Source organism: Halichoerus grypus, chromosome 5 (assembly GCF_964656455.1).
Source record: "Halichoerus grypus chromosome 5, mHalGry1.hap1.1, whole genome shotgun sequence".
NCBI lineage: Eukaryota > Metazoa > Chordata > Mammalia > Carnivora > Phocidae > Halichoerus > Halichoerus grypus.
In genome coordinates, this window is record NC_135716.1 from 23,984,136 (window position 1) to 24,011,048 (window position 26,913).

The following is a 26,913-nucleotide window of genomic DNA, read 5'->3' on the forward strand; positions in this document are numbered from 1 at the left end:
ATCCTGTCAAAATTGTAAACTTCAAAAAATCAGCTACTTTGATAACCTGACAGCTGTGTGTTAGAAAATCCAAATCTATCTTTCCACACAAAAGACTCTGATTTACAACTTTCCCAGAAGCTAACGCTTGTTTCCATAGAAATATCTTTAGTTTCTTCATAGAATTAAGGACTTCAGACCTATTGTGTTTCTAGTTTAAGAAAAAATGCAAGTGACTTTTTAGTGAAATGAGCCAGTACCATGTTTGGCTTTTAAGGAAATTAATGAAAATATCACAGAAACATACTCTACCTCCCATTATAGGACTTTTCATAAAGTCTAACATTCAGTTTAAATTGATTTTTAAATGCGTATAACTCCTTAAAACAAAGAACTTCAAATGTAGTGAAATATAGGACATAATTTCAGAGAAAATAAAATGAGACAAGTAGAATTTTCTAATACTTTGTGTTCTGTCTATGTAAGAAATGGGAAGAATGTTAATTTAAGATGGATGATGCACATACTGGTCTTACAATAATATTTGCTTAAATAATTATTTATACATTAATATAAATATGTGAGTAACAGTATCAATAGTTTTACTATTTAAAATATTTACTTCAATATACATAGTATTTTTTTAAATTTTATTTTATTATGTTAGTCACCATACATTAGTAGTGTCCCATGATTCATTGTTTGCGTATAACACCCAGTGCTCCATGCAATATACATAGTATATTAAGAATAAAAGTAACATGAAAGCTTGTGCACTCAAAACCCAGGTAACAAGCATAGATACATTTTAAATATAATTTTTCAACAATGAAATCTGGAAGTGGAGGTAATTATCTCTCATTGCTCACATAAGTAAACAGAAATTGTGCCTGCTTGGTAAGTTATGGCAGGGGAATTTTTTTGCCTTGTTTTATTTTATTGTCCAGCTCAAATTAATATAAATAAGTAATTTTGAAATTTTTACTCTTTCAAATAACTTTTATTAGTTGGGTGGATATTTGAGAACCAAAGATCCGGTGCTCTTTAGGTATTACTTTATGTAAAACATGAGATTAAAAATTGTATTTCCTAGTGGTTGTGACTTTAATTTTACAGAGTTCTACCTTTTGACATTATCTTTGTTCTTCCAGTGTTTTATTTTGAAAAATTTTAACAGCTCAGAAAAGTTATAAGAAACGGTACAATGAACCGCACATACTCTTCTCCCATACCCATCAGTTTTTAACAATTTTCCTCATTTGAACTTTCAGTGTGTGTGCGTGCACGTGTGTGTGCCTTTGTATGTGTGTGTGGGTTAGTGTCTGTGTTTGTACATGTCTGTGTGTATGTGTATGTATTTGAGAGTTACATATATCAAGATTTTCACTCTTAAATTTTGGCATATATTTCCTAAAAATGGATCATAACTACATTATATTTATTATGTTAAAAAATTAATGTTGATACAATACTATTATCAAAAATAAGATCCACATTAAAAATGCATTTGTCTCAATAATATCCTTAAACCTGTATTATTTGACTATGTTTTTAATAATCCAGAATCTAATTAGCATACCTTCTTTCAGTTGTCATATTTCATTGGTCTCTTTGATATAGATCTTCCCTGGCTCTTCTTGTTCTAAATATTTCATGAAATTGACATTTTTGGAGAGTCCAGGACAGCTTTTGTTTTGTTCTAATATATGTTTGTTTTGTTTTGCTTAATTTCCCTTGATTTGCTTTTTTCTGATTGTTTTCTCAGGCTTGAAATCAAACATTTTGGTATGAATGCCACCTAAAGGATATGGTATCTTGGTTCAGCACATCAGTGGACCCCTGCTGTAATTATAAACCTTTTTTGGTGAGGTTAGATTCAGTCCTTTAGTTAAGGTGGTTTCCACCTCTGCTTTTGATATTCTCAATTTATTCTAATAGTGTAGCCATTTTTCACCAAATTTAGTCTTGATTCTCAGTCAGTTCCTCAAGGCCTACCTCCCAGTTGCTCTCCCTTCTATCCGTAAATTTTGAGGTCCCAGTATATTCTACAGCCCAGTCTTCCTGTTACAATCCTTGAAATATGTTCAGTAAAGATACACTGTCTGACAATTAACAAGTATAGACTGAAGAACCAGAGGAATATGGGTTTTGCTGATGATCTAATTTCCCATCCAAATTAAAGTATTTTTAAGAGTGAAGAAGATACTATGTATATCACTGGAGCGGATTCTAATACAAATATCTGTATTTGTTAGAGAATTGAATCCATTTTAGCCAAGGCAAACAGTTCAAGATTTGTTACAAGTGATTAGAAGTCCTGTGGAGCCAGTGGGTGGGCCAGAGAAGTGGGGAAGAAGAGTATTTCAGGAGCAGTACTCCAGGTTCCAAAGCTTAAAGGAGGGAACAGTGGTAGCAGCTGCTTCTTCGTGACCAGGAAGCTGCCATCACTTCTGTCAGATTAGTCCTTCATTGCTCCTGTAATAATCCACCCCGGCCACGGGGATGCCTTGTGCTCTGTCTGGACATCAGGGAGCCACTAAGTGCTGGATTCTTGGATTTGGCTAACTCTGCTAAAAAAATAAAAAGCCCATGCGACCTTGCCTGCCAACAGAAACAGAAAGAACAGAAACGAAAGAAATAGCATAAGCAGCAGACACATTATGCTTTCACCATCAGAAATTCTGAAATAAAATTTACCCCCCGGTATTTCCCTGTAGGATCATCCCGAAGCTACTCTTGGGAACACTGCCAACATTGCACATTTGCTTGGCGGCTTCTTCTCTGTCCTCCTTTCCCAACTCCCAGCAGCTTTCTCCTGGGAGCACTTCCTTAATTAGATACTTGCCACCTTCGGAAAACCTTGTCTAAAAAATGACCTTGCCAAAGAGCACTTCCTCAGCCCTCCACACCACATTTACCCACTTACCTATAATGATGCCCATATGCTCAGCTATTATTATTATTATGTCCATATGTTCCTGCTATTATTATGATGAATTATTTATGTTCCTCTCTAAGGCCAGACCCTTAATTTATCTTCCGAATCCTAGCTTTTCTTGCCTACTGAAGACATCACTTCAGCATTTCCCTCTATCTTTCCCCATCTCTCTCCTCTCCCATCACAGGCATACCTTGGAGATATTGCAGGTTCAGTTCCAGACCGCTGTAATAAAGTGAAATTGCAATAAAGTGATTCAAATATTTTTTTTGTTTCTGAGTATATATTAAAGTTATGTTTATACTATACTATAGTCTATTAAGTGTGCAATAGCATTATGTCTACAAAAAATGAACATGCCTTAATAAATATTGCTTTAAAATGCTAACTATTATTTGAGCTTTCAACACGTCATAATCCCTGGTTGCAGATCACCAGAACAAATATAATAATAAATATAATAATAATGAAAAAGTTTGAAATATTATGAGAATTATCAAAATGTAACATAGAAACACGAAGTGAGCAAATGCTACTGGAAAACCAGTTCTGATAGACTTGCTTGATTCAAGATTGGCACAGACCTCCAATTGTGAAAATCACAATATGTGCGAAGTGTAATAAGGCACAGTGCAAAGAAACGAGGTATGCCTGTACTTTTAATTCCATGCCATATTCATTTTTTCCATATCTACCCACTCTCCCCTGTTTTTATTCCTTCTCTATCCAGCCTTAATTCTCTGATCTGCCGATCTAGTCTAAATGCTGCTGAAGTCCCAAAGCAGATGGACTTTGAGTTAAGCAAAAGGGAGAGTATCCTGGGTAGGCCTGACTCAATCAGGCAAGTCTGTTAAAAGAGGATTCAGGTATTTCTTGAAAGAAGAGACTCAGTATGAAAGATTCTATCATTCCGTGATAGAATGGAAGAGATCAAAATGTAATAATTAAACATGGTCTGATTTTAGTCACTTCATGTTGATTCTACACTCTTTGGGGGGCTTGCCAGTACAATCTAGTATATTTGCAAGTACATGCAAAGATGCTCAATACGAAGCCTTTAGAAATGCATATGGAGGGCGCCCGGGTGGCTCAGTTGGTTAAGCGACTGCCTTCGGCTCAGGTCATGATCCCGGAGTCCCAGGATCGAGTCCCACATCGGGCTCCCTGCTCGGCGGGGAGTCTGCTTCTCCCTCTAACCCTACCCCCTCTTGCACTCTCTCTCTCACTCTCTCTCTCTCTCTCGCAAATAAATAAATAAAAAAAATCTTTATAAAAAAAAAAAAAAGAAATGCATATGGATGCTCCTCTTCCAGCCCCCACTTCCTGTAAACCAGAAGTATTCAGATAGTGTAGACAGCCTCTTCATTCCATACAACCACAACGTGATCCAGGATTCTTGAAGCTTCTTTCTTATCTCTTGCATGTACGTGAATAAAAACATTATGTTATTCCCAGGACAGATGGAAAGCTATTTGTATCAAAGGTTTCAGAAATTAGTTACTGTTGATATGGAGATATACTAATTAGTTTTCATGAGACCAGCATCAACAGTAGGGGTTGAACTCTGAAAGGAGATAGGGCAGATTAGTTGATTCAATATCACGATACAGCGAAATGTAAAGAAAAAAGTAAATTGACCAGTCTTTGAAATTACGTACTTCCTTATTTATTTATTTATTTATTTATTTATTTATTTATTTGAGAGAGTCAGAGAGAACAAGCCAGAGTACAAGGGGGGTGGGGAGGAAGAGGCAGAGGGAGAGGGAGAAGCAGACTCCCCACTGAGCAGGGAGGCCCTAAGTGGGCTTGTTCCCAGCACCCTGACATGACCTGAGCCAAAGGCAGACGCTTAACCCACTGAGCCACCCAGATGCCCCTGTACTTATATTTTTTAAGCTATCATTATATCTTATGTTTTGCTTATTTCACAGTTTAATTGCTTTTTGGATTACATAGTAAAATCGTATAAAACAATGAAATCATGATTATTTTTTTTTTTAATTTTCCTATACAGAAGACAATTCACACTAATTGAAAGTAGTAATTAGAAATAACTTTGGAGTAGAATTAGTGAGAAATAGTTTAGTCTATTTTAGTCTAGACATTTTGAGGCAAGGACTAGGGAATATGTAAATGATTTGTAAATGTATTTACATAAATATATGTCATATATATATGTACCAGGGGGCAATGCTGCGTTTAATGCATTATTTTGTTTTCCTCCAGAGCCCCAATAAAGATATATTTCCCTAGACTCCTTCTATCCAGGTAAATCATGTAAATATTTCCGGTCAATACAGTGTGGTTACTAAGTGATGTAATTACTTCCCTTTCTGTCTCTAAAATCCCCACACGATTCTCTGTGCTTCTTTTTCTCTTTCTATAGGCTGGCCAGTTGCATGGGATCCAGCTCAGGAGTCTGATTACCTGGTGAATGGTGGCAAAGAAAGGTAAAAAAAAAAAGCAACAATCTCTGAAATTACCTTTTGAAAGGGAGCTGTTCAGGAGAATCATCCAATAAGAAACATCACATTGGACTTTGTACTGGTTAGGAAAAACTTCTGTGTGTATGTGTGTGTGTATACATATATGTGTGCATGTATATACATACCACATATATACACACTTTTATTTATGACAAGTCACTGAGATTTTGGGTAGGCATTAATTTTGGTAAGAATTATAGAAACTGATACTTTGAAGTAGTGTGTTCCTATAACAGCAAGAACACTGATACCAGATTCTGGAAAAATCACAATCTAACAATAGAAATAGTAGAAAACAATATTGGCAAAATGGTTGCCTGTAGTAATTTGGGAGGCAGATTATAGGGATACTGATCTGTTAACTGTAGATAGGAAAGAAACGGAATAGTGTATGTTGATTATTACTAGCTACATTTGGTAAGTTAATGAAAGCAAATCTTCAGCTTGGGAAATCATTAACCAGTTTACAGGCAGATATGAAAGGGCACAGAGAGAAAGTACAGACATTTTGAGCTTCATTGGGTTAAAGAAATCAACATCTTCCAGACCCTAAATATTAAGAAATGCTGTTTTAGAAGGCTTTGTGAAACAAAAGCGAGGTAAATCATCTCAGCTAAAGAAAGTAAGAAAGTGACTCAGAACAAGTTAAGGTTGTGGTCCTCCTACTAATTATTATTCTGGATACCTTCAAGGTAGCTGCTGTAATTTCAAAGAGAGGGAATGAGAGTAGAAAGAAAAGGAATCAGGACTGGGAGTCTGGAAAAATCTAAGAAAAAACTTTGGGTGTGGTTACCAGTACATGGCAGAGACAAAAAGCAAATAGATCAGAAGCCCACTAGGTTTGACCGAATCATATTGCAAAAGAAAAAAAATGTATGCCTGGTTTAATAATGCCTTTAATTCTTTAAGTTTAAAAATCCCTTGGGCCTGCAACTTTCCATGAGTAGTTGCAGGCTTTGAAAATTCCATGGTCCTGAGGTGAGGATGCCACAAATATACACACATAACATATATGACCAAGGAAAATAATGGACAAGAAGGAACCTACTCCAGGACAGGGTCAGGAGCCCTTGAGAACAATGGGTCAAAGTGTTCTTTCCAGTGAGCAGGATCAAAGCAATATTCAAGGGCATCTTCAAGCTAGGGGTCAGGGGCATTCTTGATGTCTTCCAGTGGGATTTCAAAAGTATTATGGACTAGTAACTATAATGTGTCTTCCAGTCTTATTTTTCCAAAGGAAAGTGTTATTGTAGTAGATTTGTCCCTATTCCACCATTGTGTACTGAGTCTGTGAATGTGCATAAAAGTAGGGAGGGTATGGGCAGATAAGCTGTCTTTGATGTTTCCAGATTGCTGGACAAAGAAGAGTTACATATAAACTTTTCTTTGGCTTATTTTTATTATTATTTTGAATTATATTATTATTATTTGTTTATTATTTTTATTATTCTTTATTATTATTTTCTATTACTTATGTGATATCAATAAATATGAAACACTATGAGCTACATATAAACTTGATGTGAAAGTTTGTACAAAAATAAGAAATCTTGAACTCTGCATTGGATATGGGGACTAGTGGGGACTTGGGTTGTTTCCTTGGGAAGATAGTGTGTGTCTTCTATATGTAGGAATGGCTATTGCATGATTTGTGATCAAAGGGGAGGACATGGAATAGAAAATATTCTTAAGTTTATGATACCGTTTTTCATTTTCCTTCTTAGAAAATAAGAAGACTACATTTCTGAATATATTTACTTTTAGGTGAAGATAAGTAGGTCTGGCTCAAGAATTATAGGCAGAAGTTCTGTAGACCTGGCCTCATAATCATCCTTTGTGATCTTCCATGCTCTCTCTTCCCTGCCTTCATGATTGAAGGCAAAGAATCAGGAATTTGTAGAGCCACAGAAAGGAAGGAGCCTGGATCCCTTTAGTTCATTGCTTAGAGAAAGCTGCCCAGGAAAGCTGTCTCGCTTAGGAACACCACCATCAACGATTGGGTGTGAGAGAAGTTAAGTGCATATTGTGTTAAGCCATAACATTTGGGAGCTGTTTGTTAGAGAGGCAAGCTTTAATATCATGACTCATTATATATATAAAAGAATCATGATTTTCCATCATTTTACTCTTGCCCTCCTTGCTTCCAGATAACCTTTTTCTTTGATCTGATTGAAAACTTCAATCCCAGGATCTTCCTGGTTCTCATTCTCTAAGCATCTACCATACTTCTCTTTCTTTGGCACAAACCTTGCAAGTATGGTCTACAACTTCAAAGCATTTCACCACAACTCTCACATGTTTATACCTTGGTTCTTAATCTGCTTTCACCACTTTAGTCTTGAGTCTTAAATATAACTTGCTGCTTTTTTGGCTTCTGCTTCTGGGCCACTTATCCTAAACTGAAGATTTCGGCCTATGAAATGTATGGTCCCCAACCTCAGTTGGGTCCCCAGTACTGGGTATTGTTTAACATTCCTTACTTGCTTCTACCCCATCAATGTTTACCAATTTTCCAGACCTTTGCCAGTATTTTAAGTGAGTTATTTCCTAATCACTCCCCTTATTCTAAGTCAGAATCTTCTTCTTTCATAGGAAACACTGAGAGTGTTAAGAAAAGATGTTCTCAACTTCCAACGCCTCCACATTTAAACTCAGTTTTTACTTCAATATTTTCTGTCCTCTCAGAGAAAGAGGACTCCTCTACCTTGACACTAAATTCCCTGTCTTCCCCTGCTCTTGTACTTTGTTCTAACAAAGATTGCTCTCACATTTTCTATTTTTATTTTCTCTCCATTGTCTTTTTTCCTTCCAAGTTCTTTGTGGTAATACCCAGTGCTGGTTTCAAGTATTTCCAGCTCTCCATGCTTAGGTCAAGTGATAGGAAATTCACTCTGTAGTTCCTGGTGGTTTAGTTGGGCCAGTAATGAGTTACAGACAATGAGTTACAAGCAGAAGTGAAATAAGGCATTACCTGATGAGCAATTTATGGCCAGGTCTCTATCTTTTCCTGTGACCCAGCAGCTAGGAACCTTTGAAAAGGCAGTTGCTACATTAACCTGAGTCTCTGAGCAGCCAAAGGATGGCTATGTAGTGTGAACAAGAATATATCCTTGTGGTTCTAAGCCTCTGAGAATTTGGGGTTGCCTAGCCTTGCTTAGTATAATTCTGAACAAACAACCTTTGCTAGGACTTATACCCTTTTCAAGCTACTACTCCATCTTTTTTGTTTTTCTCTTTCAAATTGGAATTGAAAAGTAATATAGACTTTTTTCTTCACTCTCATTCACTTCTCAATTTGTTACTCTCTGCTATTTTTCCTTACCTGTTGATTGAAACCACTTACTAGTTCTGTTGCCAGGCCCTGGAAATGCTGTTCTATACAGAATGGACCTTGAGGTCTTATCAACTGCTTATCTAGACACAGGAGAAACTTCAAAATCCTGCCTTAAGCAAACTTCTGTGTCTGCTTTTCTGTAATCTTTAAGCCTGTCTCTGTGCACAGATAGGGTAGCATTTCCTCTGGGGATCTCAATGTTGAAAACAAAATTTAAATCCTATTAAATAACATTTAAAGAATATGAATCCTCTCAAGTCAGGAACCAGGAGTCCTAAAAGCACAGGCTTCTGTCAAAGATGCTACCTTGACTGGCTACCATTCTACTCCCATATAAATCTGTCCGGCAGAAGCTATATTTAAAGAAGACAGATGGAAAGGATTTTGCCAGTTTCATGTATGCAAAGCTATATATTTGTCTTAGTTCAGATTAACAAGATGTTTTGTAACTAGATGATGTCACCTTAGCTCCAACAGAATGTTCAGCATGGGAATGGACACAGGAAGCAGTCATATTCAAAATCTTAATGAATTTATAAAACACGACCAAGAAGATAAACTAGGAGAAAACATTGTGGCAAGAATTCACTAGATCACTGTATAGAAAAGGAAATAAATGACATAGAGCAGAATGCTAAATGATTATCTTCAGTCAGTGAAAGTGTGCAAAGTTTAATTTTTAAATTTATATCACTATTATATTTAAAAATATTTTTAAATTGGTTTAGGATTAAGTGAATTTGAACACTTAGTCCTCAAGTGTTACCTTGATTTTTATGGTAAATTTATTTTGAGCCATTAGTGTGGGGATTATCAAAAGCAAATTAAATGAAACATGTTTTGTAGGATCAATTTCTGTTTCAGGCATTAAATGTCACTTAGCATGGAACAAATTTGAATCAAAATGAGTAGATACAAAAAATAAAAATCAGATTGATGAATGAGGGCAGTGGGCAGGCAAAGGGTAAAATCTTAGTTGCAGGAATCAGAAAAGAGAATATGACATATAATCAAAGATGAGGAATGATCTGAGAGACATAAATTTACTACTGATTCAATGTTCACTGCTTAGTTGTGAATGTGGAAAAGATACTTGAATGGTTGGTATACTGGCTATATGTTTATTTTTTCCTTTAAGATTTTTATTCAAATTTGATAAATCTAACAAGCTGTGTAATAGATTGTTTTTTATCAAGGAATCTAGCAAAAATTTAAATAAAATTGAAATACAGCATACATTAAGGAAATCCTGACTATAATATTCAGACAGTTCCATATGACTATATTGCATTCTGCAATATTGGAGAAAAAAAGGAAGAACAGACTAAATTAGTTTTTTTTTTTTTTCCTCACTGAAGTTAGGTGAGGCTATCCTGGATTTGAAAGTCAATTTGAGGATAAATATTCATGTTCTACTATTGGTTCCAGTGTAGAAGCTGTAGCACATTTTTTTTAAATTATTTTATGTGAATCACCATACATTACATCATTAGTTTTTGATGTAGTGTTCCATGATTCATTGTTTGCGTATAACACCCTGTGCTCCATTTAGTACGTGCCCTCTTTAATACCCATCACCAGGCTAACCCATCCTCCCACCCCCCTCCCCTCTAGAACCCTCAGTTTGTTTCTCAGAGTCCATAGTCTGTCATGGTTCGTCTCCCCCTCTGATTCCCCCCCCTTCATTCTTCCCCTCCTACTATCTTCTTTTTTCTTTTTTTTTTTTTATATGCCTAGCACAGACAGAATGAGTTAATTATTGCTAGTTCTTCCTTTTAGGTTTAGAGAAGATTTATAATTCATTGTCTCCACACTCAAGTCTGCAAAAATGTAACTGTATTTCTCTGTTAGTATTACTCACTTAGCTTTTGAACCCCATTTTCTGCCCCACAGCAATATCAAATTAAACTTGCCTATTAAAAGTAACTTGGTTACTTCCAGATTCCTGCTTTTCCTTGCCTTTGGTGGAATCTGTGTTCAGCAGAAGCTTATGTAACATCATAGTTACTGGGCAATGCCATGTGATTTCACATGTTCTTTCTTGATCATTTTTATGGCCAGTGTGGTGGGGACACTTTCTGCCTAGCGTTGCCTCTGTTCCCACTGCACCCACTGCTGTTGTAACTTATACTTACCAGCAAGGTCAGTTCACGGTGCTTTGTCCCAAGGAGGTTGGCCATTTCTGCCCGCATCTCTCTCGCCTAAGCTTCTGCTTTGACATATAGTAATGACACAGGCCTCTTGAGGTGTGAATCAACCCCCAACCTATCTCCAGCTCTGGCAAGCTTAAGTCCTTAGCAAAATGGTATATACCCTTCCCCACCATCCACACACCCAGGGGCACATGATAGCCAGCATTCTCTGCTATTGTCTGACTCCTCCACTGGGGCATGTGGGAACCCTTGGAGACCCTTCACACGATATGGAACCCAGGGGAAATTTCAGGATGAAGGAGGAAGAGATACTATGTCAGACTCTTTCATGACCTGTCTTATCAAAATTTCTCCTCTGTTTTGTCCATATCAACATGGTCTATGGCCCACTGAGGGTCTTCATACTTCCAGGGTTCCAGGCAAAGGGGAGGCCTGATTCCTCTTCCCTATCAATTCCTAAACCCATCAGGTCAGGTCCTATATTCCAAGACCTCATATTAAAAAATTAAATACTGAATGAGAGCCAAGGATAAGACTATATCGAGGCTCCATTAGTTCAGTTCGCTTTCTCCCTTCTCACATTCTCTCTATCCACTCACCACTTTTTCAGTCATATATATATGAGTCAATATATATTGGCAGCAGGAAAACTGATCCTATGTCCTATCTTGTGTTCTTCTCTGATTGTTAATAACCTCATCATCCAGAAATTCAGATTCTGTATCATGAGCTGATTGGAGTTAAACCAAGCCAAACCAAGCCCTTTGTGAAAATTCAAAGCAAATTTTTCTTTCTCTCAAGTGTCTAGTTATTGCAAATCAAAAATTGTTTGCCTTCAGTCTGTTGTGCCTGATGTGAGATGAAAATCCATTCAACTCAACAGATATCTTTGTTCTGGTCTATAACCTATTCCTCCTGAAGCAATGAACACCTGTGATTAAATGGGTTGGGAATGTTAGACTAAAGCAGGAACAACAGTGACTACAGAGATCAAAGCTACTGGTTAATATTTCAGAAATTTCATCCAGACACAGACATGCTGACTATTGAAAATAACCAAAAAGAAACTGCTTTTTTTAAATGGGGCTTTTGCTTGTTCCTAAATGTAAATTAAATAAGAGTATGCTGTTTTTACTGGTATTTCCACAGCTTTATTTTGAGCTTGGTATCAATAATTTATACATATAAATATAGCAGAATTTCTTCTCTCAAAGAGCACACATACAATAATAAAAATTACAATGTCAAGAAAGAACTTTCTTCTTGTTTCTATTTTCTGGACTCAATACAGCTGAAAAAATATTGTCCATATTTTTATACCCTTGGAAGAACTGCTAGGGGAGGAAATTTCAAACTCTCCTGCTGCTGATTGGGTAGCTCACATGGTAAAAATCAGACACATATTTATTGGGGGATGGAGTTTGGTACATAATATATGCTTTCATAGTTGATTCACAGAAAAAAGAAAAGAATCAAAGCTTTCTCTGGATTCTTATTTCCATTAGGTAAGCATGCCTAACTTCTAGAGACAGTCTGGAAGAGTCCATATAGAAGCTTGGAGATACAGGAAGGAATGAAGAACAATAGAAATGTTAACTATATGCATAAACATAAATTAATACTAATAATGCAATAATATTGTTTTCTGGATATTAAAATGGACATAGAATTGAGATACATGACAAATATTAATAAAGCAAGGATGCATATTATGACTTCTTGGATAATCAATAAAGTCACAGTAAAATATATGTAAGTGTCATGCTAACAGAAAAGAAAAATGTTATAACAAAGTTAATCTGTAAAAAAGAAGGCAAGAAAAATAATTGGTACAAATAAAGAGCAGTAGTAAAATGGAGAGTTAAACTCAATAGTATCCCCATTGACAATTACCATGAATAGATTACTTCAGTTAAATGTACAAGTTGCCAAACTGGATTAAGAATAAACAACTATATGCTCTTAGAAAATCATGATTGGTGACTATAGGTAAAAAGTTTAAGGAAAAAAAAAAAGGAAAAAACCCACACAAACACTAACCATAGAAAACTGCTATTTGCTGCATTGACATTAGACAAAGGAGACTGGCTTTAGGGACATGACATGATAAATAAAGAATGGATTTACCAAGAAGCTATAACAATTCTAAATGCAATTATATGTTATATATATATATATATATATATATATACACACATATAATTATGTATATATATAATATATATGTACAATATTATATGTATATATATACATATATATATACATATAATATGTATATATATAATATGTATATATAAACATTTGCTTTTATATATAATTTATATTTATAATATCATCGAATTTATAATATGCACCACATATAAATGATGTAAGTCACATAAAGCAAAAATTCAAAGAACTGAAAGAGAAAGAAAACCATCCATAATCATTGGGGAGATTTTAATACATATATAGTACATATTATTTTGGGATATTTGCTAAAAATTGAACATATTGGGCCCTAAGAAAGTTTCAAGAAACTTCTGATGAGTTAAGTCATGACATATGATCTCTGAACATAATATAAATTTGAAATTATTTAGCATAAATTCTTTTTTCACAGTAGAATTAATCTAGAATGAGCTTGAAAACAAGATTAAAATCACTAAACATTTTTTGTTTATTTTTTACTGAGGTCTTTGTGTCAATTCAATTTTTTTTTAATATACTTTTTATTTTAGAATGTTTTTAGATTTATAGAATTATACTGAGGATAGTACCAGAGTTCCTATAGACCCCGTATGCAGTTTCTTCTATTATTAACATCTTACATTAGTACAGTACATCGGTCACAATTAATGAACTGATATTGATATAGTATTAGAAACCAAAGTCCATACTTTATTCAAGTGTTCCAGCTTTTTCTTAATGTCCTTTTCTTTTCCAGGATTACATTCAGAATACTACATTACATTTTAGTATTCGTGTCTCCTTAGGCTCCCCTTGGTTGTGACAGCTTTTCAGACTTTCCTTGTTTTGGATGACCTTGACAATGTTGAGGAGTACTGGTCAGGTAATGTGTAGACTGTATCTTTACTGGCAGTTGTCTGAAATATTTCATGTGATTAGACTGAGGTTATAGGTTTGGGGAGGAAGACTGGAGAGGTGAATTGTCATTCTCATCACTTCATATCAATATGACTTACCATGTTGATGTTAGCCTTGATCACCTGGGTTGAGGTAGTGTTCATCAGGTTTCTGCACTGTAAAGTTATTCTTTTTTTTTTTTAATTTTTTATTGTTATGTTAATCCCCATACATTACATCATTGGTTTTAGATATAGTGTTCCATGATTCATTGTTTGTGCATAACACCCAGTGCTCCATGCAGAACGTGCCCTCCTCAATACCCATCACCAGGCTAACCCATCCTCCCAACCCCCTCCCCTCTAGAACCCTCAGTTTGTTTTTCAGAGTCCATTGTCTCTCATGGTTCTTCTCCCCCTCCGATTTCCCCCCCTTCATTCTGTAAAGTTATTCTTTTTCCTCTCACCTTCCCACACTGTGCTATGTAGGAGAAAATCACTATGTGCCACCCAAACTTAAGGAATGAAGAGCTATATTTTGTATTTTATTAAGGGTAGAGTAATTACATCAATGATTTGAAATTCTTCTGAATGGGAAATATCTCTCTTCTCTCCATTTATTAAATTACTCAATAATTTGTTTACATCAGTATGGACTCATGAGTATGTATTTTATACTTTAGGTTAAAATCCAATACTGCTTGATTTATATTATTGCTCAAATTGTTCCAGTTTTGGACCACGGAAGCTCTTTCCGTTGATTCCTTTGTCACTTAGACGTACTCCATCATTATTTGTTTCATGTTTGTTCATCTTTAGCACCTTTTTACTTTCTGTCACCACAAAATGCTACAGGATCATCTTGTATATTTCCTACCCCAGTCCTCAAAGTCATCCATTTCTCCAAGGAGCCCTGGCTTTGGGGCATAAGTAATATCAGAAACCAGTATCTGGGCACTTGGTATGCCTGGTGGGACTAGGATATTGTTACTTTTAGGTCCTCCCAGCTGAAAGAACAAGGAGATACCAGTTTGCTTGCTGGCCCGTGTATATATTCGTGTATCTAAATATTTCAATTTGAAACTGTGTCAAGCTAAACAAGACTTCCTACTGATGTATCGAACTCTAAATCATTATCACAAGAATGATTCTGAGACCTTCCCCTTGGTTTTCTCTAACCCCCTACTGCAGCAGTGAAAAACCCATCTTCTACCATCTACTGTTTACTTAATTGTTCAATTTAAGTATAGACTAACAATGTTTTCAGAATTGTTAAACAGCACCCCATAGGATAGAAAAGCTTTATCAACTATAGTAAAATGTTTACATACTCTTCCTTTTGCTTTATTCTTATAAACTCCACTTATTTCCAAAGTTACTGAGGTCAGCATCTTATCCCCCCACCCTCTTCAGTGAGGTTGTTTCATACATTTGTCATACATTTAGATTCTTTTCTCTTATTCTGAATTCCATCTTGGGATTTTGAATTTTTTAAACTTTATATACATTAAAATTCACTCGTGCTATAAAGTTCTAGGTTTTGGTAATGTTTGATTTATTGTATTTACCATTACAGTATGCTACAGAATGATTTCACTGCCCTAAAATATCTGCTGTACTTCACCTCTCACCCCTGAACCCCTAGGAACCACTGATCTTTTCACTGTCTCTATATTTTTGCCTTTTAAGAAAGTCATATTATTAGAATTGTATAGCATGTAGCTTTTTCAGGCTGGTTTCTTTTACTTATCAGTGTGATTTAAGATTCATCAGTGTGTTTCTGTGGCTTCATAGCTGTGTGAGCACTTGCCTCATAACAAAGGCAGCAGTGCTGAGCAGGGCTGATAGAAAGGCCTTGCCAGTGAATGGTACTGGGTCAATGAATTATACAGATTATAGTTCTGAAATGTGAAAGGCCAAACAAACTTCTGAAGATACATAAAAATATTCTCACAACCTTGAATTAGAAAAAACTCATAAAAAATTAACCATAAGGGGGAAAAGTTGATGAACTAAATTAAATTGTAAAGTTTCTGTCAATCAAAACACAGCATTCAGAGAGTGAAAAAACAAGCTACAGAGCAAACAGTGAATTTACAACTCATATATGTGATAGAATTTATATCCAAAATGAAAAAGGACTCTATGGATTAAAAAGGAAAAGAAAGACTTCCAATATAATGATTGACAAAATAGTTGAACAGGCACTTCAATAAAAGAAGACATCCAATTAGTTAATAAACATAGAAAAAGATGCTCAACCTCATTACTAGTAGGGAAAATACTGATTAAAAGAGAGATTAATGAGATACTGTCACACTCACCACTGAGTCACTGCCTAATTAAAAGAATGATGGTACCAAGTATTGGTAGACACGTGAAATATCCGGAACTCTCATACACTGCTGGAGGGAATGTAAATTGTTACAACTTTGAAATCCAGTTTGGCTTATCTTCTGAGGTTGATCATGTAGTCTGTGACCCAGTAATTTCAATCTTCGGTATAAACTCAACAAGAAGTTTGCATATGCATACCAAGAGTCTTATATGAGAATATACATAGCTGAAATATTCTTAATAGCCAAAACTAGAAGAAAACCCAAATATTAGGAGTAGAATAGATTAAAAAACTGAACGGTATGTTAATAAAATGGAATAATATGCAAGAATGAAAATGAATTAACTGTAGCTACGAAGAGCAACATTTCATAAATATAATGTTGAAGAAGCCAGATATAAAATAAAACACACCTTAAACAAGATATATATCTACATTAGAACCAAGGATGTGCTCCCACAGATAAAAGCCATGTGAGGACACAGTGAGAACATGGCCATCTATAAGCCAGGGAGAGAGACCTTAGAAGAAACTCCTTCACCTTGGACTCCTGGCCTGCCAAACTATGAGAAAATAAATTTATGTTATTTAAGCCACCCAGTCCTAGCATTTTGTTTTGGAAGCCCAAACAAATCCAATACAGATTATATGTTTTATATAGACAAATATACAATATTAAAAATCGACCAAACTACTCTATAGCTTTGGAAGTCAAGATAGTTGTTAGTTCTCAGGAAAAGAGAGAGTAGTGACTTGGAAGAGGCCCAAGAAAGGTTCCTGGACAATATAGATATTCCATTTGCAATAATTCATTTAGCTCTTTGCATATTTTGTGCATTTTTGGAATACATGTTATATGTTAATAGAAATATGTATATTATCTACATCTATGTATCATCTATCTATCTATCTATCTATCTATCTATCTATCTATCATCTATCTGTCTCATAGAAACAGCAATATCGTAGGAGTTTAAGAGCACTCATTCTGTACTTAGGATCTATTTCAAGATTTAATACAGATTTATCTTGGAAAAATAAACCAGATCAGTAAGCTCAGGATATTATGAAAAGAGAAGCATAACTGTGTATCTGATCTTCCAGGTATTCACATACATTTAAAAGCTACATTACACAGCTATTAGACCACACCAATAGGTGTTTTGATCAATAATATATATTTGCCAATTCTAGTGTTTAAAATATTTCATAAATCATGTGCAAGTATTACTAACTAGTGGGAATGGGTGTGTAATAAAATAAATAGTACTAAAAAACTAATCCATTATTAATAATTAATTTACATCCCAACTTTATGGCAAAATTGAAATAAATGTCAGGTAGATTTTCTTAAACAAATTAGAGCTTAACATATTAAAATATTTCCTAAAATCTGACATGGATATTAACATAATCAGGTGGCAAGGGATTTTCTAGTCATGAATATAATGTAAGATATTGAAGAAAAATGTTTGATATAGTCAGAAACATAAACTAAATTCCAAACAGCAACCTGAGTAATAGCTTTTTATATGCATGAATGAGAGATGATAATGTCCTTAATATTTAAAGAGTTTATACAAGAAACAGTATAGAGTAGAATTTCAGAGCTCTGATTTAAGAGTAGACAAGTTTGAACTGCAGCTTAACTACACGTTAGCCATTTTACCATGGAAAAGTTACTTGATCTCTTTAAATATTAATACCTCATGTATATATAATGTAGGTATAATAAGTATCAACTTCTTAGCTTTGTAAGAAAGATCAAATAAAGTAATGCAGCGCTTGGCACATTGTAAACATTCAGCTATTATTGATACTATCTCAATTTCTATTATTATGTTATAAATCAATATGTATTTCCACCATAGTAGTAAAGACATAAATATAATATTCCATTTTTCTTGTCAAAGTGGTTTAGGTACAGAAAGAAAAAAAAATACTATGTTGTATTGATGATATAGTACAAATTGCTGCAAGTTTCTAATACTTAATTTAGTTGAGAACCTGAAGAACGTTATGTTCTTTTTTCCAGGGATGTGACTTCTATTGCATTTTTAAATCTAATCTGGTTCCTTCTTAGACAGCCTCTTATTTGGTTTGACTGTCCTATTTGCCTCTGTGTCCATCATTTCCTTTGTTGTTTTAAAATATTCATCCTGCTTCTTTTTTCTTTTTATCTTGAGATCTTTTCTAGTCTGGTTTTAGGTTGCTAATTCAATGTCTGTATTTCAAATTTTCTCATTATTGCTTTTAATGTAAGTTATAATTTTTCTTTTTAATACTTTTCTCATCCCTTTTCATCTTATTTTCATTGCTACCATTTATGTTACCCGATTCACTTGTTTTATCAACTCACATTTATCTGATATTCCCCCCTCCCTGCCTTCCTACGTTTTTTCTTTCTCCTTTTTTTTCTATAATGCAGATACAATCTAGATTATTCTTTGGCTTTCTGTTGTAAATATTTATCCAACACTTGTCTTGCTGTGTAGTTTTAGAATAGTTTCTGTCTTCAAGTCACAGAATATCTTTTGAATCCAAATGTTGGATTTTTCTGTTTATTGATTCTTGAATTAACAGGAGTCTCTCAAGTTCTGGTATTTGTGCCTAAGATCGTGTCAGTAGATTACTTTCCCCTGCATTCCATTGCTGTCTACTTGAACAAAGTACCAACCTCTCAGATCTCAAACCACGTAATACACTGAAGCATACCACTGCACAAATTTTTAAGTGCCTGATATATTATTAAGGTAGTTTAACTCTGTTAATGTGATAAATCTGATTTTGCCTAGCCAATTCACTAATTTTGAAAAATATGATATATTTTGACTGTATAGACTATATAAAAAGTATTTACATATACTGTTCCTGGAGCTCTTAGGACTAATCTTCATGAACAATTCCTTTTGTCTTTACACTTACAGTTCCCAAACTGTTTTCCAAAGTTTCTTAAGTCAGCCCTTCATAGAACCTATTTCACTGAAGTTGTGTCATACAATTTAAAAGTTATATTCAGTGGTCACATTTTGGGTTAGTGCATGTATGCACGCATGTGTATTTATTTTTTATACATCAGTATTCACTTTTGTGATGCGTAGTCCTTTGGGTTTTGATAAACGTATACAGTCATGGATCCACCACCTCAGCACCATATAGAACAGTGCCATCAGTCTAAAAGTTTTCATGTTCGTCCTCCTCATAGTCAACTTCCCTACCCTATCAATCCCTGGCAACCACTGATCTGCTTTCCATTCTGTAGTTGGTTTTTTGTTTTGTTTTGTTTTGTTTTTGTAGAATATCAAATAAAAAAAGGGATCATGCAATGTGTAACCTTTTGAGTCCAGATTCTTTCACCTAGTAAAATGCGTTTAAGATATATCCATGTTGAATGAATCAATAGCTCATTCCTTTTTATCGATGAATGATATTGCATCCTGTGCATGTACTGCAATTAGTTTATTTATTCCTCTTTTGAAAGACATCTTGGTTGCTTCTAGTTGTTAGTGCTTATGAATAAAGCTACTGTAAACTTTAATGTACATGTTTTTGTGTGAACATAAATTTTTAATTCATTTGGATGAATACCTAGGTTTAGGATTGCTGTATTGCATCGGTCTATGCACAACTTAAAAACAACAAAACCTTGCCAACTTGTTTTCGAAAGTGGCTATTCAATTTTGCATTCCATTGCTACTGAATGGGAGTTCCTTTTGTTCGACATCCTTGTCTGCATTAGGTATTGTTGGTTTTTTGGATTTTAGTCTTTCTAATAGGTATATAGCTGTACCTCATTATGATTTTAATTTTTATTTTGTTATTACAATCTGTTGATTGTCTTTTCATGTGTTTGTTTGTCATCATATATCTTCTTTCAGATCTTTCAGATCTTTTGCCTTTTATTTTTTTTAAGATTTATTTATTTATTTTAGAGAGAGAGAGTGCACAGGAGTGGGAGGGGCAGAGGGAGAGGGAGAAAGAATCTGAAGCAGACTCTGCACGGAGCCTGGAGCCTGACCTGGGGCTCGATCTCACAACCCTGAGATCATGACCTGAGCTGGAACCAAGAGTTGGATGCTTACCTGACTGTGCCACCCAGGTGCCCCTTTTGCCTTTTTTATTAGGGTATTCATTTTTCTAGATTTTTTCATTTGACCTTCTAATATCCTAATATCCCCAAAGTGGTGAGAAAGATCCATGTAGATATGTCTGGATCATGTTACTCCCATTCTTAAAACCCCACTCACAATGTTCCCATTGCACTAAGTATAAAATACAAAATTATGAACATTCTTGCATTCTTCTTCAATATCTCATGGGCTGTTTCTCCTACCTCACAATACTCTTACCACACTTGCTTTGAATTCTTCAAATATTCAGTCTTTCCCAATTCAAAGAGTTAGAACATATTTATCCCTGAGAAACACCCACTCTTCATATTTTATATTTCAGTTTAAATATCACTGCTTCTGAGAAAGTTTCCATAATCACACAAAATAAAAAGATCCCTATATATATATATATATATATATATATACATATACACACACACACATATATACTTTCATTGATTATACTATCTTTATTTACTTATTTTTAAAGTTTATAATATTTGTCCTATCAACTAAGCTTCAGGAGGTAAGCTCTAGGAAGTCAGGGACTTATCATTGTGGATCCTTTAAAAAGCCAGGCAAACAATCCTTATTCAGTGAATACTTCTTACACAAGTGAATTAACTTAATGGAATGGTAACAAGACGATGATACAAATGTTGAAAAGTATTCATGTTGATAGGGATTCAAATTTGATCTTAATAATGTATAAATATGCATATCTCTCCCATAAGAGTTTGAGTCTTCTTGAAGTCCAAAATATTCTTCTTTAGTAGGCAAAAGGCATTAATGCAATCAAGGTGATCTGTAATGTGTGCCTTCTGCTTCAAGAAAACTCCAGTAAGAATGATTGATCTTAGTGGTTCTGACCTGATTAACTGTTGTAACAGTCAAAATAATTCTTCTCATAAGTTGGAACGTTGTAGGAAAGTCTCATATCTTTTTTAATTGAGATATAATTGACATATGGCATTATATTAGTTTAAGGAGTACAAATAATGACTTGATATTTGTATACACTGCAAATGATCACCACATTAAGTCTAGTTTCCCCTGTCACCATATAAAGTTACATAATATGCAATATAATATTATTGACTATATCCACTAAGCTGTACGTTACATCCCTATGATTTATTTATTTTATGACTGGAAGTTTATACCTGGTGACTCCCTTCTCCCGTTTTGACCACACCCCCAACTCCATTCCTGTGGCAACTACTAATCTGTTACCTGCATCTTTGAGTTTTGTTTTGTTGGTTCTTTTTGTTGTTGTTGTTTCACATATAAATGAAATCATACAGTATTTTTTCTTTTTCTATCCAACTTATTTCATTTAGCATAACATCCTCAAGGTCCATCCATGTTGTTGCAAATGGCAAGATTTCATTCTTTTTTTATGGATGAATAAATATTCCATTGTGTGTATATATTACATCTTCTTTATTCATTCATCCATAAATGGACACTTAGAGGCTTTCATATCTTGGCTATTGTAAACAATGCTGCAATAAACATAGGGGTGCATATATCTTTTTGAAATAGTGTTTTCATTTCCTTTGGATAAATACCCAGAAGTGGACCTGCTGGATCATATGGCAGTTCTATTTTTAATTTTGGGGGGGGGACCTCCATACTGTTTTACATAGTGGCTGCACCAATTTACATTTCCACCAACAATGCACAAAAATTCCCTTTCTCCATGTCCTTGTCAACAACACTTGTTTTGTTTGTTTGTTTGCTTGTTTTGTTTTATTTTTTGTCTTTTTGATACTAGCCATTCTGGCAGGTGTGAAATGGTATCTCATTGTGGTTTTTATTTGCATTTCTCTGATGATTAGTGATTTTGAGCATCTTTTCATGTGTCAACAGACATCTGTATGTCTTCTTGGGAAAAATGTCTATTCAGATCCTTATCTTTGCCTGTTTGGATTTTTGTTGCTGTTGTTACTGAGTTATATAAGTTATATAAGTTATATGAGTTCTTCATATATTTTGATATTAATCCAAATTATTCCAAATTAATATATTAATATATGATTTGCAATTATTGTCTCCCATTCAGTAGGTTACTTTTTAATTTTGTTGATGGTTTCTCATTATATTGGTTTTTAAGGACTGATTTTAATCAGCTGCAATCTCAAGTTCCATTGTGCATGTGCTCCCATTCCAAGAAGTAAAAGCCTTAGTTGGTGTTGAGGTCTCAGCCTTGCTGTACTCATATTTAGAGTGATTCACAAATATGAACATCTAAACATCATTTTTTAGTATCATGGTCAAAATAAAAATAAATTTATCATGGTAAAAGTTCATGGTCAAAAATATACAGCTGTAAGATTACTTGTTTTCTATAGGTTTTGATAACCATGAAGAACTTTTGTATAATCAATAATTTATAGAAGTACTTAACTTCATCCTTTCACTAACACCATATCTCAGCAAACCTCCAACCAGCAAACCTTCCACATATAAGTTGAATTTACTAACACTTAAATCTATTAAAATACCCTTTTTTGTAGGTGCTTTTTATAAAGAATAAAAACATGACTTTAATATATGGGGTAGAGCCCTGAAATAAATGTTTGAATTTGAATGGCAGGCTTGGCACTTGACTGTATAGACTAGTCTCAAAAAGCACAAAATTAGGGCGCCTGGGTGGCTCAGTTGGTTAAGCGACTGCCTTCGGCTCAGGTCATGATCCTGGAGTCCCTGGATCGAGTCCCGCATCGGGCTCCCTGCTCGGCAGGGAGTCTGCTTCTCCCTCTGACCCTCCCCCCCTCTCATGTGCTCTCTCTCATTCTCTCTCTCTCAAATAAGTAAATAAAATCTTTAAAAAAAAAGCACAAAATTAGTGACAATAATAAGTAAACATGATAGTGATGTGTGGTGCTTTAATTTATGTTTAACTACCCTGCAAATAAAAATTTTCAGCTTCGGGCGCCTGGGTGGCTCAGTTGATTAAGCGACTGCCTTCAGCTCAGGTCATGATCCTGGAGTCCCTGGATCAAGTCCCGCATCGGGCTCCCTGCTCGGCAGGGAGTCTGCTTCTCCCTCTGACCCTCCCCCCTCTCATGTGCTCTCTCTCATTCTCTCTCTCTCAAATAAATAAATAAAATCTTTAAAAAAAAAAAAAAAATTTTCAGCTTCATTTGACCATGTCAAAACTAAGTTCAAAAGTGGAATCATAATGTGTCGAAGAAATCATTCAAAATAAGAGAAAAAAAGAACAGAAATATTCTTTAGTCTTGCATAAATAATATATATTTAAACAGAAAAAAAAACTGTTTTACTGAACTTGCACTTTCCAAACCAAATACATAAACTCTATTCCTACTTCTCCCTATTACTAGTCAGTATGTCCTATGAAGATTATTTTCCAAATATTTTTCCAGTCACATCAACACTGCTTTCTTATTGGTCTCCTATGCTAGTGCAATACTCTCGTGCATTCCTTGACTACATTTTGGCATTATTTTACAAAATGTGTTCTATGATTGCTTGTCCTTGAAATGTATGGTTGACCAAAAAAAATTCGATAGTTGAAAATTGTGTAAGGTGCTGCCATACATTCTCCCTTTCCTGGAAATTTGTGATCCACTGTAGCACATTAAAATCTCTGAGATGTCCCTGCTGGGCCCCCAGATCTGCTGTCTTTATTTTGGTTTGCTCCAGAAACAACTGGTAAAGAAGAAACAGGTAAATATAAGGAGAAAGTTGCCATGGAGAAGTAAATAGCTACTGACTCTCTTAGTTCCTCCAGTTGGCCCATCTAGGTCACTGGTCTTGGCAGCCCATATGGATTGAATTTGCCAGGTCAGAGGAGTGAGAGCAGGAAACTCACTACATGTTATATCCGTAACCTTATCAGTACCCAGAGGCAACTTACGCCATCCTAAGAAACTGTTACAATACTGTTTCTCAGCAAGGCACATCTCAATGCTCTAATGGTTTGATTCTACACCTTGAACATCTTGCTGTGTCAGCACAAGACACATCTCCATAGATCTACTTCCTCAAAATAGGGCTAAGAGTTTTCCATTTTTAATCTCATAGGTGATTTTATTACACATTGCCTATTAGAGCTCTAAAGTAAAGCAATTTAATTTTGTTTAATCCAGAGTTCCCAAACAGATCTGACTAGAGAACCATTTCTTTCCAGCTTTCAACTAGTGTCTGGAGTAAATACCATGTGGGGAATTACTGAGCTACAATGATCTCTCACTACCACATAAATTTTACTAAGAATAATGGATTCAAAGAGCTGAGACACCATTTGCGTGATTTCTGTGGGCTAAAATCACAAAATTGCAGCTGAATGTTTTTTTATGGTGCATATTTTAATAAGAACACAGCACAACAGATACTAATATAAAGCTAAATATATAAGGTAGAATGTGGCTTTTGGTAGCAGCTCCTATTTCTCTTCGTTAAGGAACTTGTAACAATATTTAACCAATGGGTCTAACTAAGAAAAGAGTTCCAATACAATTCCAGATCTTTCTATGAATGTTTCATTCAGTTTTGTGTTGGGATTTTTTTTTTTAACCAATCCATCTTTGCTGAAATTTTTAGCATTTTACTTGCATTTGTTCAGTTATTTCTAAAAGTACTAAGACCATCTACTCCCACACTGCCTACTTTTCTTTTCTTCCCTCATTGCTTCATGAACTGATTTCAGTAAGTTGGTATGTATTCTCCTATAACTCTGTACTTAGGTAATTACATCCCAAATATACCTATATGTACTTTGTATTTGTTTTAAATAAATGGATTACATACTATAAATGACTGGAATATTTCTTAGCAGCTTATCATTGAAATTCAATAGGTATAATTAAGCATGGTTTGCATGTCATAGCATTGTGGAATATTATGTAATGATAACACTTACGACTAGTGGGAATATAGAGAAAAGTATACTTATACATTGTAGAATAAAATGGGAATTGATACATTTTTTTGGAGAGAGATCTGATATCCATTAAAAAGATAAATGTGCAATGCTTTGATCATATATATATATATACACATTCTACAATATAATTTGTGAGGGTGACACAAAAACTATTAATTAAATGCATAGTAGTGATTATGTTTTTAAAAATTGTGGTGCAGTAGTGTTTTAACTTGATGTTACCTTTCTCTTGACTCTATCCTTAAGTTTACTTTTAAAAGAAACCTTTCTGACTTAACATGTTGCTAAAAAAACAAAAAACAAAAAAAAAACCCATGTATTTCTTCTCTAACTTTCCACTAAAATTGGTAGAAGGGCATCATGTCAAACCCAGAAATTGCACTACTGGGTATTTACCCCAAAGACACAGATGTAGTGAAAAGAAGGGCCATATGCACCCCAATGTTCATAGCAGCAATGTCCACAATAGCCAAACTGTGGAAAGAGCCAAGATGCTCTTCAACAGATGAATGGATAAAGAAGAGACAGTATATGTGTATATATATATATATATATATATATATATATATATATATATATACACACACACACACACACACACACACATATATACAATGGAATATTACTCAGCCATCAGAAAGGATGAATACCCAACTTTTACATCAACATGGATGGGACTGGAGGAGATTATGCTAAATGAAATAAGTCAAGCAGCAAAAGTCAATTATCATATGGTTTCATTTATTTGTGGATCATAAGGAATAGCATGGTGGACATTAGGAGAAGGAAGGGAAAAATAAAGGGGGGGGAATCGGAGGGGGAGATGAACCATGAGAGACTATGGACTCTGAGAAACAAACTAAGGGTTTTAGAGGGGAGGGGGGTGGGGGGATGGGTTAGCCTGGTGATGGGTATCAAAGAGGGCACATACTACATGGGGCACTGGGTGTTATATGAAAAATGAATCATGGATCACTACATCAAAAACAAATGATGTATTATATGGTGACTAACGTAACATAATAAAAAAAAAAAAAGGCAGTTGAATATGTAAGTTTAGAACTCAGAAATGAGCCCAGGGATGAATATTCAAAGTTAAGACATTTCTAGGGTCTTGGTAACATTCTGTTTTAGGGTTACAGTTACCTAGATGTGTTTTTTTTTTTTTTTTTTGATTTGGGGGAGCTGCACAGTTATGGTTTATGTACTTTTCTCTATGTATGTTAACCTCAATAAAATATAAATTAATACAAAAATTGACCTGCTTCTAAAGTATTAGTCCCCACAGTATACTGGGTTAAAAAACATAATAGACTGTGCATTGCCCGTCTCTTCTTTTTTATCTTCTAATTATAAACATGCTCCTAATTGGCAACCATTTTGGCAGGGGAGTGGGGAAATTTAGATCTAGATCAGGGTTTCTCAACTTCAGCATTATTACCTTTTTTTTTTTTTTTTTTTTCTGAATAATTCTTTGTTGTGGGAGGTTATCCTGTGCACTGTAGACTATTTAACAGCATCCCTGGCCTCCATCCACTGGATGCCAGTAGCATCCTCCCAGTTGGAGTAATGAAAAATATATACAGACATTGT